Genomic DNA, 17,566 nt, shown 5'->3' on the forward strand with positions numbered 1-17,566 from the left:
TCCACAAACACAGAATGAAAAAAAAAACAATGACATAAACTACCACGGTTTATGTGATTGTCTCAGAGCACAATTGAACTGGAGGAGTTTTCCTCTGTATAATTGGAGCTGTGGCTTTTCCCCTTTGTGATGACATTCACCACATCTGTAACTAACTGCTTTATCTGTCATGTCTGGAGTAAGTACAATTTTCATGGCACTCAACACTGTTCCACAACAGCAGGCCTCTGAGACACACACACGACATCAAACACTGATGAGAAGCTACTTCACACGGTCATAAAAGATAAAACAAAATCGAAGAATTACATATTACAGACAGAGCTGCACATTTATAGTTAAGTAAAAAAGATTTTACAGAACTGAAAGATTTCATTTACAATATTTGAAGTAATTAAAATAAAATGTTGTGTAGCAACACAATTTCTCAAATGCATCTCTCAAATTAATCAGGATTCTCAATTCTTTCAATAGTTTTGACTCCCTATCCAACAATAAGTCAAACGGCAACTTAACTAAAAGTCTGGAATGCAATAATCGTACATGTATTGTTATCAGTGCGGGACAAAGTGAAAGGAATTGAGGAAAGTATTTCTCAACCAAACTCTAATGACAAAAGACTACATTGTTATCAAGAGTGAGAGCAGTTCATGGGAGACTGAAATGGTTTGTGTTATATCATTGTGTTCCAGACTAATCTGCAGATCATGGTGAATGGCTGCTTGAAATTTGAAAGGAGTGGCTTTAATCTTATAAAAGACAGCTGCACTATTCCTCAGGGCTCAATTTAAAACTGAAAATGAATGCACGGATGCTCAGATATCTAATTTTTATTCCATTCCAGCATTTTTGCTCTCCCACAAAATGCTGCTTGTGAACGCACTGTAGCTTTGTGAATGTCTCCCTTTCAAGCGAGAAACTCTGAAGTAATATTTATAGGCAAGCTATATTTATGCATCTTCCCACCTCCCACCTCCTCCCTGTCCTTCTCTTCTAGTAACAAGTGATTATTATGACGGCAGTGAGATGAATGGTACTGTCAGTGGAGAATGGAGACAGCACCTGAAACAGGCCTGTAGGCGCTGCTGCCTGGCAGGCAGACACATTCTCCTGATGTCTCAATAATGGTCATCATTTCATTGGTTGGACAGGTGAGGGAGCAGTACCTGTCTGTAACAACAGTGATGTTTGCTTGCACCTGCATGAATGAGGAGGGAGCTAAGAAGAGGCAATGCTCAGCTGCATAACAACATCCTTCAACACTGAATGGCAGATCTTATTATTCATATGGAAAACTGATAATGTCAACACAGATTTCGTTCTGGAGTTGTTTATCAGTACAACAAATATAATGTAGTTATCTTGATTTTGTATATGTTACTCTGCTCTGTGCACTACCAGTATTTTACTGACCACTATTGTCTATAGAGATCTACAAAGTGGTGTATAGAAAATCAACAAAGACACACCCCTATGTGGAATTCTGAAAAGATCACATGTCCAATAAAGCCTTAGACGTTGTTCTGATAAAACCCAGGTTGCCTCCACAAGCACATGCTCATGTGACAATAGGCTGGTTCTTAATGCCTTTGCATTGTTGCAAAGATTGCAAACTATGTCAAGCTGGGCCAGTGTTCAGGGACAAATACGTTCACCTATCTGTCCTTTCCATCATTTCACCAAAAAAAAAAATGAAGGATGAATTCTCTTAATTAAACAGCTCTGTATACATGTAGACGGGGAAACTTGTCAAAGGGAGCGTGATAAGATGGTTGAACAAGCAGTGAGCACGGAGCCCTGAAGCAAGGCACTAACCACCCCTTATTAATTCAATCAAAGAGCCACGTTAACCAAAGATTAGATCATATTAGAAGAGGAGGCTCAGTTTGTATTTCTTTTAAACCAAATAAGCCTTGAGTTATGAGCCTGAAAACTGTGACACATTTAAGAGCCGAAAGCCAAATAGAGCAGCGACTCAGTCAGAGGTAAAAAATTAACGACAGTGGAAAAATATTGTTCAGTTTTTTACCAATATGTACAAGCTTTATTTTATTTTATTTTATTTTTTATTTTTATCATCAGGTAGCTAAATGATCGCCCAGAGTAAGCTAAAATTAAATGATATCATATGGGGCCATTGTACTGAATTGTCAAGGGCCACTGTGGAGGGATGATCAATTTCAGAAAAGATGAGACCATGCTGTAAGTACAAGTAGTGCAATTATCATGTTAATTGCAATCATCTGAGGGCTAAACAGAAAGCAAACCTCCTATTATTTTCAATATTATTACCATCTTTATTATAACATTTTTACTTGATGAGAAACATACTAGATTGTCTGCATCTCAGCTGGTCTGAGCCATCACACAGCCTCGACCAAAACATGAACATTTCGGTTGTATAAAAATAAGTTAGACCTGGTGAGAACTTGGAAGCCACAGAATGAGTCAAAGCTATGAACAGGTGCACAGTCAACAGGGGTGTCGGCCAATTCCTACGCCGAGAATGATAAGCAGCACAGGTTCCTTTCACAGTGAGAGATGAACACAATAAACTCTGTTTGAGGAAAATAACACAGGTGAAATGATAAAAAGCTCTGCCACTACCTGTTTTACTGCCTGGCACTGCAGACGAAATGTTTGGCTTCTTCAAAGCAATGACAAATGACACTACATCCTCAACTCAAATAGGCTATGAACAGTCAGTGAAAGATTAGGCATTTCCATCAATGCCAAAGGTGAAATTCATTCAGATTCCCTAAGCTGACATTCAGCACACATTTATTTTTAACATGCTTTCACAGACAGGAAATGAAGGCCTGATCCTCTCCAAATAATTTCGATATGCTGCCGGCTGTGCTGCAGAAGTGTGACATCTCCCTTCACCACACCTGCTGCTCTAACCCTAAACCTCCTTCTGTCTCTTGCAGGTGTTAGAATCCTATTTTTTTGCTTTTCCTTTTGCAGACAAAATGACACCTTCCCCTCTCACTCACCCTCTCTAACATGGCAGCTAGGCACACACAGTGTATCGCTGCTGTGTCTTATCTGTGACAGATGTCAGGTAAAACTAACATCTATTCTTTATTATAATCAAATAACAATAAAAGTAGGCTATTAACAAGTCTTTTCTGTTTGGCCAAAGCCTGACAGGGAACTCTGAACCATTACATCTGAACGGCATATTTTGGACATATTTTTTTCTTTCAGCTCATAATTGTTGTATTTCTTCCTCTGAAGAAATACTCATACAACACTATGCATCCACTAAATCCAAACCTTTTTTGAGTATTAAAAAAACTATCAAACCATTATCCATGTAAATATGGAAGAATGTCTCAAAGTCTATGCAATGATTGATGACTGAGTCCAAAAATGCACTCATTTATTTCGTGTTGATTGTAATGAGTATGTCCGCCAATGCAAAGGTATGGCTTTTTAATGCGTTTGTAGGCATAGACTGTGTTCAGAAAGTGCTCATACCCCTTCATTTTTTTGAAATTTTGCTATGTTGCAACCTTATGCTAGAATAAAAAATATTATATTTTCATAATGACAAAGTGAAAACAGATATTTTTGAAATTTTGCAAATTTATAAAAAAGGAAAAACTCAAATATCACATTGACATAAATATTCAGACTCTTTGCTATTTCTCTTGATCATCTTTGAGATGTTTCTACACCTTGATTGGAGTCCACCTGTGGTAAATTCAGCTGATTGGACATGATTTGGAAAGACAAAAACCTGTCTCACAGCTGACAATGGGGAGGAGATGGGCCTTGGTAAAAGAGGTGACCAAGAACTTGATGGTCACTCGGGCTGAGCTTTAGGCTTCGTAGTCTGGTTTGCTCCAAACGTGGTGCTTAGAACTGAGGCCAAACAGTTTTCATCGGACCAGTCTTGTCTCTCGCAGTCCTTTAGGTGCTTTTTTGCAAACTTTCACTGAGAGGCTCAGACAATTCTGTCTCTGAGCTTTGCAGGCAGCTCCTTCACAGCATAGCTTGTTTTTTGCTCTGATAAGCATTGTCAGCTGTGAGACCTTATACACTGTTGAGTCTTTCGAAATCATGTCCAATTAATTGAATTCACCACAGGTGGACTCACAAACATAGAAACATGAGAGAAATGGGAGGAACCTAAGCTAAATTTCAGGTGCCATAGCAAAGGGTCTGTGATATTTCAGTTTTTAATTTTTAATAAATTTCCCAAAACTTGTAAAATTCTGTTTTCACTTACTCATTATAACAAAATGTGAAGAAAAAAAAAAAAAGAAAAATTGAAAAAAAGAAAACTAGAGACAGACCACTGTCAGTGTTAAATTGGATAAATGGGTGGGGGTCAGTATGCAGAGCAAGTTGCTTAACATTTAAAATATACCTTGAGGTCATTGTGTGCAAAGAAACCTGTAAAACACCTTGCTGCTATTGACTTGAACCATCAACACACCTCAGGGCCTTCACTTGAAGGCTTGGGGGGTGGGGGTGGTATTTGACAACATATGTCAACATTGACAACATTTTTTTTTAAATGTTTGAATACAAAACAAGTCTCACCACTTGCTCACTCAGGCTTCTAAAAGTCATTAAGACGGTCAGCCATCTCGAGGCCAGGTTTCTTGACAACTAATCGGCCAACTACAATTTGAGTTTTATGCACCTGCATCATTGCAGGTGATTGATAAAGATGCCAGAGCCGTTATTTGCAATATTTTGCTGTCTGCCACATGTTTCTCTGTGTTTCATTGGATTATAAATATAAGGCTACTTAATATATGATAAAAAAAAGGATGCAAAGGTTCCCATTTATGCTTTGGGTCTTTCTACTCTGATCATCATTCTCCTGAGCTATGCTTGCCCTTCCCTCTCCCTCCTCTCTCTGGACTTTGCCTCCACTAAGGTCATCTGTAGCTCAGGAAACGGATCAATAATGAGTTCAAATTTACTGGCAAAGTGCTTACCTTGTATCCTCAGTGCCATTCAATCCAGCCTGGGACTTTCATCTGCCTACTGAAGAGTCAGGTTTCACATGTCCATGATGCTCAGGGGGCTTCTGAGAAACACACCATCAGGAAGAGAAATGCTATTTAATCATTAAAGATGTACATATAAAAACATATAGGCAAACAATACAAAGGGAGTATATTTCCTTCTACATTGGTAATCTTTTTGTACAATGGATGTGGACTGTGACCTAATCATATGGCGAACAATAAAAACCTTTTGCAGTAGTAGTAAACATATGTGTGCTGTTGTAAGGAGTTAGCTAATAAACATGCTAACGGCTATAAACAGAGATTTGTCAAGAACAGCAACAACTAGTGAAACCAGCCTGTTATGTGTTGCAGGTAACATCACAAGCTAACAACGTTAACTGAGACACTTTCTCAGCCTTTATTAGCTGCAATGCGACTCCATATTAAGCGATTTAAAATGATTTATAGAAAAGAAAAATTCGCTTGCTACAAACTGAATCACAAATTTGTTTTAAAGACTGTGCTGGACGAGGTCATCTCACCAAACTCACAGACTGTTTCAAAAAGAGACAAATCAACGATAGCTTACCGTGTTACGGAGACTTCATTTTTGTCAGGACACACCGAACAAAACTGAACTTCCACAACGGCTTTCCCTCGACACCGGGACGTACAGTAACGTTTGTCTTTTCAGCTCCACGTACCAAGTTGTTTCGCTCCTTTTCTTGCTCAGCCTGTTGACAACTGACTAACTGGACTCAGTTCCTTAAAGAAAAAACGCGAGTCTATCAAGGCCAGAGTAATCGAGAGCGAGCAGCAGGAGGACGGGCCTGCTATGCGGGCAGGGGTTGACGATCGATTTTTCGATGGAGCTGCTGAACAGGCCTGGAGCAGATGAGGCAGATGTGAGAAGGTAAACAGTGTAAAATGCAAATAAGTTATCACAATGTTAAACAGCGTTTTCTGGCTTATCAATGTAGGAAACAACAGCAACAGCAAAGTTAGTTCATATTTCCAAAAGACCAAAGGTGCTAAAATTTAAGAGAGCTAATTAGCTTGCCCTGCAAAACAAACAAACAAACAAACTAGATGTTTACACTGGTTTGACCTTATCACGTTTAAATAGGTTAATTATTGTGAGGCCTAGCTGGTCCTTGGAATATTTAGTCACACTATACATTAAAGCTTGTTTATCGGGTTAAAGACATTCACAACAAAACACTGTTGAAACGGATGCTTTTCTGCCATAGGAAAACATTCAGTATATTTTACACATTAAGTCCAGTCCTCTGATTTACGTGGTAATGAGAATGCTGCCATCTAGTGTTAGTGAATGGCAACTCTTCTGTATCAAATTGAGGCTGATGTAAGTTCCGTTTGTAGGCATTACAGTGTATGATCTGGGAGAAAACATTAGGATTGAAATGTTCACGATGTTTCAGTGATAAGACAAATATTTTTATTATAAGTTTGCATATTTGATATAAATTTTCTTCACTTTTGTAGACCTTATATTCAAAATGTTATGCTCACAGTTTGTAATTGAGTCTGTATCAGTGATGGCTGCTGTTCAGCTACCACTACAGTTTTCACACCACGTTATTACGTCCCTAAACGATGATATGTGCTTATGAGTCAGTGCACCTGTCACATAACTCAGGTCTAGTGCTTGTTAAATATGTGAGTCATAGTGAATAGGTCTGTAAATGTCATACATACTTTCACATGTCAGTAAAACCGCAATACAGTGCGATCAAGGTGATCAGTTGCATACATTTTTCTGGCTTCAAGTTTAAGATTTAAACAACTTGTATAGGAGAGAGAGAGAGTTTGATTAAACAGCAATGATTAACAGCAAAAACATCTATTCAGTTTGAATTTACATATTTGCCAAAGACATGATTTTCTCCTAAAATTTTCAGGACTATACACTATACACTTCACACGCATAATTCGTTTAATGTGATGTGTTATTTCATGCATGACTCCTGTCACACAACAGTTTAATTGAGAAGGCAAGGTCCACTGTATAAGCTAAAAGTGTAATACTGGCAACAACTGTTTCCGCAATAACCAGCTCTGAACCTTTGTTGGGAATGCTGTGCCTGATGTCTCTCAGCTGCAGAATCTTGGTAAAACAAATCACTGTGGCCACCATGTAAAACAACACCCCAATCAGACTGAAGCCAGCCAAAAATCTGTCAAAAGGTAGGAGACATCGCCCAGCAAAGTCACCTAATATTACCACCAGTGTGACTAGAGACATGAAGATACAAACACCGTATGACATGCAGGAAACCCATCGCTGCCAACAGTGTACTCCACTAGGCGGTCCACAGACCACATCCACAACCAGGGGTATCATCTGACAGCCTCCCCACAGTTGGAGTATCTTGAGGAGACCAGGCATGCTGCCCATGTACCCTCTTTGTTCATGGGCCTGGGTGCGAAGAACGTAGGACTCTGAAGTGTAGGCCAAGAAGGTGAGACAGGAGAGCACTGCAGCTGCCACAGTGTGTGTCGACAGCTTTTGGTGATCCATGATGATCCAAGGGAAAACTACAGAGGTGCTGAGACACATCAGAGCACCCAACACTGCCACTGTCATAGTCAGGTTCTTCCATGATATTGGGATGAGGCTGTGAAACTGGATGACGCTGAGGATGTGGATGAGGAGAGTGAGGGTGAAGAAGAAGCACCAGGTAAACATGCAGAAGATCCTGAATGTGTTGAGGTAAGACAGATTTTTGTTTAACTCTGAAGAGTCCAGCGAAGCCACGAGACTGAAGGTGGTACAACTGGATAAGACTTCCCATGTCCGCACCACAAAAAGAGGACTGGTGAAATCTTTGGCCTCCAGTACAATCACAGGCATTGTCACAGAGTTGAATCTGAGTGATCCAGTATCCAAAAGGCAAGATATCCTTAGATGTGTCAAATTACACCTCAGTCTCAGTTCCTCTAGATTTATTTTTTAAACAATCTTGTGTTCCCAAAAGCTTGTCAATCCACCTAATGTTGCGTTCTGAAGCACAGTCCAGTAGAGTCCATGGAAACCCCCACCTCAGACAAAACTTTGACAACACCCCTCCTCTATTTTCTGTTCACTAGTGCTTCATCCTTTTTACATACACAGGAAGTTCAAAATAGTAACTCATGTATATATTTTGGAGCACTGCTGCTGTCAAAATAGGCCTCGCCTACTTCCTTTTAGAGTTTGCAGCAGTGCTTTCAGTCTCGCTGAAGGTAGGTGCAAATGACCACATTAAAAAGCATATGCAAACAAAGCTATCTTCCTCCTACTCTCGATTCTCATGAAATGTTGTTCCTTTTTCTGAGGTAATAAACTACAAAAGGTGCAGGTTCTTCCAACTTTGCAGGCGTTACTTTGCCGCCACATACCTGCCTCCTCTTGACTGCTTTGACCTCACTGTTGAAGGGATAAAATATGGTCACAGGCTGTTCTCTTAATAGTTGTTTACATTGTGTTTGAAGCTGTGTGTGGTACATTTGTATAAGGATAACATCTGTTGATTTGTGGAGTGCTGTAGATCATTTGAGTGAAGTGTTAATAGGGGATCTGTGTGTGTGGGTGTGGATCTGCTCTACACTTAAAATCTGATATTGTGAAGATCTTTTTTTTTCCTCTTGCAACTGACAACAAATGGAAATATGTTTGAGTTTCTTGAATGGAAATGAGATTTTGGTTTTCTGTGTGGGTGCCGGTGGCAAGCTTTGAATCTTTTATTGTCTTAATGCTTGCATGTGAATAATTTTGTCTTGCATATATATGGGAATGCACATGCACATACACTGTAAGAAGGTTTCCAATTAATAAAAAAATGCATGTGTGTATGTTTGTGTGCCTACGTGTTTTCACAGGGCAGATACAAGTATGTTCCCCATGTGTGTGTGTGTAAGTATTTACACAAGCACAAAGAGTCCTCTGAGGATCCCAGCCAATCACTTTCCCTCTGTGTATCGGCACACCTGCTCTCTGTGTTATAAATAGACAGTGGATACATCAATTCCCTCGTGTCACACAGCTCAAGTACAAAAACTTGTGTTTTGACAGAAGGAGAAGACACACTCTACAAAGACAGCTGATAAACAGTGGTAGCCTGCCATTACAGACTCATGGCTGTGATGTGTGTATAAGGGTTTTGTATTCATATGTATATTGCTTTATAAAAGTTAAAATGTAACCTTATCAGTTCACCATGGTAAGATTCAGTTGTGTTAACAGATTCTTTCAGTCATCGAACACTGAGAGAAAATTAGATTCATTACATTCAGTCAATCATTTCATTTTTTCCTTGGGACAAGATTTTTATTTACTTACCAATGTAATTTACAAGAAATTAAAATCCCCAAAACTACATTATCGGGATAGTATTTCTATCTGATTTTTATGACCAAATTGCCAGACAGCAACCCTGTAACCCTCATTACTGATATTAATTTAGTAATTCTTGTACAGGAGGTTTCTGACAGATAAGCTTACAGATTTTCTGGAATGAAAGTATTTATAATTGTTATGAATAGCTCACATTTCTAGTCATTTCTCCTTGAAACTAGTGCCCCTCTGTGGTAAAACATATAAACTGCAGCTTTTCGGAGGCACCAAAATAGTGGAGTAGGCTGCCTGTAGCACTGCGAGAGCAGCAGCAGAGGTTGAACATCTTCAAGTTATGAACAAACGTACAGTAGGAGGAAACCCCTTCTGTACTACAAGTGCCTCTTAGTTTGCACAACACATTCACCCATGTACTGACAAAAATCTGGTTCTGTTTTGTGTATATATATATATATAGTGTATGTTATACATATTATTTTCTCTGTGTTGACAGTTTGAGCCTTCTAAGCTGTAATTTTGGAAAATCTAAAAGATTTGTAACCACTGCAGTAATGCTGTTAAATACTGCAATCAAATTAGATTTTTTAAAATCGAATGTTGCTGTAAAGATCACTAAAACTAGGCCCTAAGATAACCCAATCACATTTTTTTAAATGCATCTCTGATAGAAGTGTAGTACTTAGGATACTTAAACCCAGCTATTTTAACTGTCCTGTTAATTAAATATCAACTCACTGGAACATAAAACAATGTTGGCATATGATGGCTACTCAAAGTCTAGTCAGTCTAGTTAGTCTACACATACACATTTCCAGACACAAACATGTGGCTTTATTCTGCTGCCGCATTGAAACAGAAAGAAGAAATGCTAAAACTGCTTTTGTGTCATTACATTCCATAGCAGATACTGTAAGTGGCATTCAAACTCAGTAGGAGCAAAGATGTGCTACTCTCCCGAATAAATAGCTCAAACTGTTAAATGAGCTACAGTAGTGCAAAAACGCTTTGGGGTTTGACTTACTGTACTTTGAATACCTTATTATTCTCTGCATCATATTCTGTAACTTTTCATTTATATCTAAAAATCATATAATATAATAATATGATAATATACTAGCTGAATACTACTACTACGACTAAATAATAAGAATAATGACAATAATAGCATTGTTTATATAATACTTTCCAAAAACAAGTTACAAAATGTTTCACAAAAGACATAAAACCAACAAATGTGTACTGCAATAAAAAACAAATAAACAAGAAGGAAAATAAGGAGCAATTTAAAAGATAAGAATAAAATAAAAACCATCAAATACAATTGCAATAATGGAGCCATGGTAGAAATAAAAAGGAAGCACATGTAGTGTGGTCTTTGGAATTAAAATGACAGGACCAACTTTAACACATGAAACTTTAAATTAAATTGATTAATCAATAAAGATAGAAAAAAGTCTTCTCAAAATGATGCTTCCTCATTCCAAGCAAAGTCCTGTTTGACCACTGGAACAAAGTGTGAAACATCTCAGATGAGCAAAACTGAATAAAGACCACATGTGTGACATTCTGGTTAATGTGGTATAGCAGGGTGGCTCTGATCATGCCCTGTTTACTAAAATGCTATGATTAATCCAACATGGTAAACTTTGCATAATAATTTTTTTTTGGTCATTTCACATTCATCAGTAAGTATATACTTTTAGAGATTGTTTTGTTGTATTTTAAGGTGGGATGCTTCTGCAAACTTGCAGCGCTGATAGAGAGCACAGTCCCATCCTGTGACACAGGAAGTCTTGCATGCACCTGTCACTGTCATCGGTTGTCATTACAATTCAGTGAGACATTTGTTGAAACACCAAGTCCAAACATTCACCCCACTTATAAGTGTTCATGTCAAATTGTTTTACACACACTACGCAGTTATAATGAAGTGGTTGTAGCATTTAGTTGTTGAGGACTGATGGATGTAGTGTGTGGGGAAGTCATATGATCCATTTTTCATTTTCATATAAATCTTCCCATAAACTGTAAGTGTAACACAGAAAAAAAATGAATGGAAACCAATGACAATTATACATATATGTGAAAATGTATATGTAGTTTGTTTTAAAGTGCTGAACTTGAAAAGGCATCCTGCAACTTAATGACTTTATCTAAATATCTACAAAGCCTATTCCGTATATTTTACAACTTGCAGAATGGCCTTGGGGATAAAAGTGGATTAGTGCATAAGTCTTTACCTGGAAAGGGTAAAAATGATTAGACAGCTCATTTCTGGGTATCTAATTATTGTGTGTTTCTCAGATGAACCTTGAATGCTGATGAGAGATATATAATTACAATAAATCTGCAAAATGAAGCTTCCTCATTCAAGGAAAGGAGTTTGACCACATGAGACACAGTGTTAAATAGATCAGATGAACAAAAGGGAACAAAGACAAACGTGTGACATTTTGGTCAAACGAGGCGTGATGGGGTAGCTGTGATCGAGCAGCGTTCAAACAGTAAAACAATGTGTTCTGTTCTCATTCAGCTGAAAGGTCACAGCTATGATCAATCCAACATGAAACGTGGTGATATCTTGAAAGATTTTGTAAACCTAGTTTGCTATCATTCAATATATAAACCTGGAAATAGTTTTGTAGTATTTTAGGATGGGATGCATCTGCAAACTTGCATCACAAACAACAACCTCGTGTGACACAGGAAGTTTGCTCATCTCTGGAGATGAGTGTCACTGTTCTTTACCCACAATCACCATTTCTACTGCATGTGCTTTAAGGCCTAGAATCCAATATAGTGCCTATCCAGTCACCAGGTATTTTCAGTGCCTATAAATTATTGACCGTCTTGGAGCTCATGTTTTGTTGGTTTGCACTGAATCACAGTGGGTGAAGCTAGGAACAGCCAAAAAAAAAAAAAATAAAACAAATTTCTGAAAATGCATCTACATTAAGTCAATCAAGATCGCTGGTGTTAACAGGGTGTGTTAACCAAGTGTGAGTAATCTTGACAGGTAAATCAATGCATGGCTGAAGCATGGTGTTTACTCCCAAATTTAAAGGATAAGTAAGGCATCATTTTATCTTTTTATTACTGTCAACAAGAGCTATACCGCTGCACTCAGGTGACAAGTTCCTTTATTGTAATTAGCATGAATATACCAGTTTAATTTGAAAGAACTCAGTGGCTGCTTATCAGTCTTTGGAAAGTAACTACATGTGTTTACTCCCTGCATGGACAGACCATCAGTCACACATCTGCAGACACCTACCACCTACCAGTTAAGATAATAAAAGTTATCATAGTTGAATAAGTCCAAGGCTGAATTTCTCTCCCGGTCCGACCGTAAAGCCATAACTGGCCTGGCTTCTCCAAGACGACCAGTCCTACAAGCTATTAAGGGATTCCAGAACTGGCTTTTCTTCTCCTTGTAAGTAACTTCATGGCTTCATAATCTCACATGTCTGTTCATCAGTGAATAGCTTGAAAAGACATGGTAATGTTAGCTGACTTGCTGTTACCCATATTATGAATTTGTTTGGCAAGTTTTGCTATCGCTAGCTGCTATCACAGCAATGCTGAGGTGGACTAATGGTTGTGGCTCTGTTGTTTTTTATTGGCTCTCATGTACATAGGGTAACTTTATTCAGTAGTGCCTCTTGTGGTGTGTTTAGTGGCTGCTTTCAATGTGCTTCATAACCTGTTGCTGACTGATAACGTGAAGGGAGCTGGGAGCTGGAGGTGTGGCTGAGGAAGCATTTGTTTTGGTTTGAGACGCTGGTAGTCTTGTGTGACAACTAGTGGAAGTGATTTAGTCACTATAGTCATTTACAGAACCCTCAAGTAAAAATGTTCTGGTTGGAAACCTTATCTTTCCCTTTCTCTCAGGTTGAGGGCAGCTCCGCAGTGGCAAGGCACTAGGAGTGGATCAGATTTGCCCTGATATACTGAAAGCTCTGGATGCTATTTTGGTTCACACACATCTTCGTTGTTGGACGGAGACCATGGACTGTGCCTACGGCCTAGCAAATGGTGGTGGTTTGTGAAACTTTGAGGCTGAGAACTTAATTGACAATGTGAATTATGTTCTTGTCATGGAAAAGCAAACAGCTCTTTACTCTTGAATGCTGGAGGGGCCATCATAGTTTGTGCATTTGATCCACATGTACTTTACGGAGTTGAGGATGGCTTATAACCATGCAACTCTGGGTAATGTTTTGGTGGTACTGCAGGAATATGGAGCCATTAACACAAGCCCTTCGGTCCCTCTAGAACTGCAGTGACTTTCGTGTAAGTAAACATTTTAGATCCAAAAGGTCAAAGGTCAACTTCACTTTACATTATAATATACTGCAAAAGCACTTCTGGCTAGTATTCATTGCTATAACTCAGGAAGGGGAGGTGACCATATTTCCTGCAACTTGGCTAGTTGGTGGAGGCATACAACTGTGAAGCAGTCATTTATTTCTTTTGTTTTTGTTCTTGTTTTTTTTTTTTTTTTTAGTCCATTATATTTATATGTCAGGGCCTATGTACAAAAACATCAATCTCATACAAAAAGAAATGACTTATTGTAGCAGATTAGCTACTGGCTAATTTCCATCTACAGTCCTACAGTACTTACATAACTAATGCAATTAACAGTGTTTACTCCTTGTGAAAGCTTTTGAGGGTAGTCTTGAGGCATGTGCGACTGGGAGACCCAGAGGTGCACCCAGAACATACCGGTGTGATTATAAACTGTACTTCATCTGGCCACACCTCGGAATCCACCTGGAGGAATTGGAGAATATGGCACGGGAGAATGACATTTAAGCCACTTTCCATAGACTGCTGTCACTGTTGCCATAGTCAGCAGTGGAAAAGGGACGGATAGGTGGGAACTTAGAATTACAAATTGTTACAAATTGAATTAGAAATCTTATGAAGTGCATATATATAGGTAGAAAGTGTAGCATTTTGAAGTTCATTTTAGGTTAATGTCAGAATTATTACTCTCTGTTATAATATGCAGTAATGGGAAACTGGGCAATTATACTTCAAAAAGTTCACAAATATCAATGTGTTGTATGTGTATATGTTGAGTTCAAATTACAGATTTAGATTAATCATTATATATTGATGTCCCTGTGTTTTGCGATTTGGGCAAGGCAAGGTAAATTCATTATATAGTTATTGTTATTTTATAGTTTAATTACAGGTAAACACAATGTGCTTTACATTAAAGTAGCATTAACAAGTGACATGAGTATACAGTAGGTCATATACAGCAACCCTCCAAAAGATATTAATATCACCCCACCCTGACACAAGCTCTAACAAAATTGTTTAAGGTGTGAGAATTACATTGACAGTCAAGACTCCACCTCCACATGAAAACTATAAGAGAGCTCAGATGTTATGAGATACTGAACAGAGCATGCTATCAACAGTCAAGGTAAGGTGAGACCTCTGAGCTCTCTGTCTGAGTAATCTTTAACATCAAATTCTTCCTTATCTTTGTCATTACCTTAGTTCCAGCAAATTTATATTGAAATTATACAGTATATTCGAAATTTGCATTATTTTATAAAAATTGTATTATTAGTTATAGTTAGAATTATACATAAAATAATTACTATTAATAATTCGCTATTTTTCATCCAGATGGCAGTGCTGTGGCAGCTCATGCTCCTGTGCTGGGCATGGAGTCCTCTGTGTCTGTCAGCCAGGGTAAGCTTCATTGGAACACCAGAAGAGTGTAAAAAGGCTCACTTTGTCCCCGGTTACAATCTGGGTGGAGAAGGCTTCGACATCGTCAAAATGGAGCGGAAAGGTGCCTATGTGATCGACACTGAAACATGGAAGCTTGGCAATGGCACTTGCAAGTTATACAGAAACAGCTACATGAATAACGAAAATCAGAAGATCCCAGTTGCCGTTGTGGACTGGAGAACCCTCCCTAAGTGCAGTTTAACGGTTTCCGGTACAGTTTATGATTCTGTTGAAACTCTGGTCAATGACTCCACATCATCTGTGACCAATGATTGGAAAATCGGCCTGGAAATCCCTGTAGACCCCACTGTGACTGTCGGTGTTGGCTTGGGAGGTTCCCACTCAAGAGACTCAACCTTTGGCATGAAAAAGTCAAAAGAAGACCAATACACCTTCTTTCGCCATTCTGTCAACTGTAACTTCTACCGGTGAGTATCTGGACAAATATTTGTCTTCTCGTCATTAATTGTGAAGTTACTTGTCGACTTGGTAACCACCAGTTAACAGACAAATGCTTTGTTTTGCAATGGTTTTTGGTAGCTGACAATAATGATCAAGAATCATTTTACTTAAAACAAACAACATGAATGTTAACAAGTGATTAAAATCGGACTATGATGCACTTACTTTTAACTTTTTATATACTTTCTCTGCTTCACAGCTACAGACTGACCACAAATCCTCCACTGAGTCACGATTTTGAAACTGCTGTCAACTCTCTTCCTTCCTATTCACATGGAGCTGAGCTACTGTATTACAATCTAATTGACACCTACGGCACACATTACATCATACAAGTGTTTCTGGGAGGGGAGATAAAAGCAATCACTGCTGCCAGTACCTGTAAGACAACCATGAACGGCCTGTCAGCGACAGAGGTGAAGGACTGTTTGTCAGTTGAGGCCTCAGCTAGCTTTGCCAACACAGCCAGCATAAAGGCCATGTATGAACACTGTCAGAAAAAAAAGAAGACATTAGATCATGGCCAAAGTTTCAGCAGCTCATTCAATGAGCGTAACACAGAGGTCATTGGTGGAAACATTGATGGAGCTGATATCCTGTTTGAAGGCCAATCAAATCCTTCTGTCTATAATAACTGGCTTACCTCACTGAAGAACATACCTGATGTGGTCCAATACAACTTAAAGCCCCTGCACACCATACTGCCAAGTGCTCATCCTGCAAGAGCCGGGCTGAAGCAAGAGGTGGAGAAGTACATTAAGAAAAATGCAGTGTTGAAGAAATGTTCAGAAACCTGTAAGATTGGGCAGAGGTCAGGCAAGAGGGATCCTTGTGCTTGTGTCTGCAACAGTAATCAGAATATCAAGTCAAACTGCTGTCCTGCTGGGAAAGGTCTCGCAACATTAAAGGTGTTCAAGCTTTATGCACAGGGTCTGTATGGTGATAGTGGACTCAGACAGATGGTTCAGTGGAGGTCGCATATGGTGACCAGGTAAAGCGCACTGTCATCATAAGTAACAACGACAATCCGATTTGGCCAGAGACCTTTGAATTTGGAGCGATCAACATCAACATGAAAGACAGACTTACATTCAGTGTTTATGATGAGGATACTTACTGGAACAGTGATCTGCTTGGTATGTGTTCATTTGATCTGCATCAAGGGACAGTGAGCGACAGCTGCATGTTAAATCATGGTACCCTCTTCTTCTCCTACATAGTAAAGTGCGCACCAAGTCTTGGTGGTCAGCAATGTCAAGATTACATGCCTTCCCCCATGAGTGCCTCTCTGGCCACGGCCTTCTACACCAGAAACGGGGTCCTTGCTGGAGAGTCAGGGGAGAAGCATGCAAAATCAGTCAGTCAGTCAGGTGGAGGAGAGCTACTGAAATGACATAAGGTGATGACAGGATAACCGTTATTTTGCCTGTAGTCAATAGCATATTTTACATTGTTACTATTACTTATCTTTCTTTCTCTGACTTTTTTGGGAAAAAATAATTCAACATGTTGTCAGTTTCTCAAATTGAATCCAAATATGGACACATAATCCACTGTGTATGCCTCTCCCTTGTTAGTTACAAAACCTGCCAATAAAGCATCAACAAAGACAAAACAGGTGTTGTCTGATTTTATGTTTTATAAAAATGTGTGTTAAAAAAGTTTGGTTTTGTGTTTAAAATGTACTACTGAAATGTGTATTCAGTATTGTATTAGAATGGAGGAGTTTTTCAAGAGTATGAACCAATTAAAATATATTTTTTTAGATACTTATTTTAGTAAGAGTAACTATAGTGTCTTAAATGAGACACCACAAAGTCGTCATGCACTATTTTGCACAGTATTTTTGTTCTCTAATAAATTTTGAATTATTAAAGCTAGGAAGGAAGGCACTAAAACTGATCCTACACTTTTGCAATGTAGAAGCTTCTACTAACCAACAATACATTATCATGGTGACACTGCTGTGTCTAAAGTTAATGCACATGACAACCATGGGAGTCATAAAATGTGTTAG

General features: G+C 38.7%; 1 protein-coding gene and 1 pseudogene across 3 annotated transcripts in view; one reads left to right on the forward strand and one right to left on the reverse strand.

The window, feature by feature from the left end:
* LOC130166270 (testis-expressed protein 2-like) overlaps window positions 1-6,924 on the reverse strand; it is a 32,579-nt gene extending 25,655 nt beyond the window's left edge. For 2 of the 3 annotated variants that reach the window (XM_056371760.1, XM_056371758.1), the window contains exons 1-2: window positions 5,563-6,924; window positions 4,959-5,050 (exon numbers count right to left, since the gene is read on the reverse strand). The gene's annotated coding sequence lies outside the window, so the exon portion shown is untranslated. The remainder of the gene's footprint in view (window positions 1-4,958; window positions 5,051-5,562) is intronic. The other variant, XM_056371759.1, reaches the window with a different exon arrangement.
* A 7,836-nt stretch (window positions 6,925-14,760) lies between these two features.
* Window positions 14,761-17,164, forward strand: LOC130166465 (perforin-1-like; annotated as a pseudogene).
* Window positions 17,165-17,566: the final 402 nt, after the last annotated feature.

The sequence above is a fragment of the Seriola aureovittata genome, chromosome 3 (genome assembly GCF_021018895.1).
Source record: "Seriola aureovittata isolate HTS-2021-v1 ecotype China chromosome 3, ASM2101889v1, whole genome shotgun sequence".
Taxonomy (NCBI): domain Eukaryota; kingdom Metazoa; phylum Chordata; class Actinopteri; order Carangiformes; family Carangidae; genus Seriola; species Seriola aureovittata.